We start from the raw sequence: 1,140 nt of genomic DNA on the forward strand, positions 1-1,140 counted from the left end.
CACTATGATACCGGTGCGAGACGACATGAGTGGAAACCCAGCGAAAACGAGAGTCGCTAATGTGATCTTACGAAATCAACATGGTGCGATAACAACCTAACAGGACTAGCGTCGGCTGACAGCCAGCTGAGCCAGCCGCTCCGGGAATAACTGGTAAAACCTCAACCACTCCGCCCCTTGAATATGGAGTCTCAAATAGTTTATGTGAGTTGGACATCAAAAAGGAAGAAGTGAGAGGCTACATAGGAAGATATAGGGTGATAACCCGTCATTGCGCCGGAAAGACTTGGCAAACCGATTGGGCACGTAGCATCGGCATCGCGTGACGCTATTGCGCGCGTGAAAAACACTTAGGGAGTCTCTTGGAGTGTGGATCGACACATAGCCATCCCTGGTATGTGCGGGTACTACACTGCAGGATCCGCAAAGGAACGGATGAAAAAGGGGGAAGAATGGAAGAATAACAATATGAGAAAAGACGACAAGGCTCTACACTAGCGATGTGGAGCGAATCATGTGTGGAGTGATGTTGATAGCTAGGCGGTGCAATGGCATTACCATGATAACATTGAACTTATGGTAAATACATTGATATTCTAGACGTGTGAAACAGTAGTTGCCATATGCTGGAAGAATCGGAACGGAAAGGGAAGAAAGTGAATAAAGGCATTGAATGTTGCTGGGGTGGTTCAGCGTGTCCGAATTAGCCTTACAGGGTGCCCACAAAAAGGCTATTGATGGTGAGAAGTTACTGAAAAGGGCATATGAAACTGGACCTATGGTGCATATCTCATGAGATTCTCCTCGTCACCGCTCATGAGCCTCATATACTAAATACAAAATACGAATATACAGTTCTTCAGACAAAGTAGTATTTGTAACGTCCTCTTGGTCAAGCCATTCACCCCCGGTGAGAAACCCAACACTTGCATCTGCGCTCGACGATGAGTCTCTCATATAGTTTGCTATCAGAGTCCAATCACATCCTGACGTTACCAAAGGAAAAAGTCCCAGAAGTATCCCTTATTCCCGAGGCCTGCTGCTCTAGTAGAGCAGCTCTACGAATATCGATCAACTCGCGTACTTCATGCGAAACGCTACGAATGAACAAGATTCCGCACACACTTGTGCGGCCTAGAT

The sequence above is a fragment of the Perkinsus marinus genome, assembly GCF_000006405.1.
Source record: "Perkinsus marinus ATCC 50983 genomic scaffold scf_1104296956594, whole genome shotgun sequence".
NCBI lineage: Eukaryota > Perkinsozoa > Perkinsida > Perkinsidae > Perkinsus > Perkinsus marinus.